This window comes from Perca fluviatilis, chromosome 2, assembly GCF_010015445.1.
Source record: "Perca fluviatilis chromosome 2, GENO_Pfluv_1.0, whole genome shotgun sequence".
Taxonomy (NCBI): domain Eukaryota; kingdom Metazoa; phylum Chordata; class Actinopteri; order Perciformes; family Percidae; genus Perca; species Perca fluviatilis.
Genome location: NC_053113.1, coordinates 9510701 through 9511060, shown reverse-complemented (window position 1 = coordinate 9511060; position 360 = coordinate 9510701).

Genomic DNA, 360 nt, shown 5'->3' with positions numbered 1-360 from the left:
TGTAAATAGTTTGTCAGTTATATGAGTTATAACGTTTATTATGTTTATTTTTGCACTGGATGACTCCAAATATATAGGAGAACTGTTTTAGACAACACAAATTCTTGTGTACCATTTCTCTGTTTGTGATATCAATACATTTGAACATTATTATTTTGATTATTGGCAAAAGCGTCTGGACTTTTTTTGAAAAAATGTATATATTTTGTCAACTTTATAAGTTATAATGTTTATTTCTTCACAGTTTGACACCCAAGACATATGGGAACTGATTTAGACAGGAAATTGGCTTAGCTTTTATTGTTCTGTGTGTGATATCAATAAATATCTGTGAGATTCATTTTCCGTTTTATTTATTTA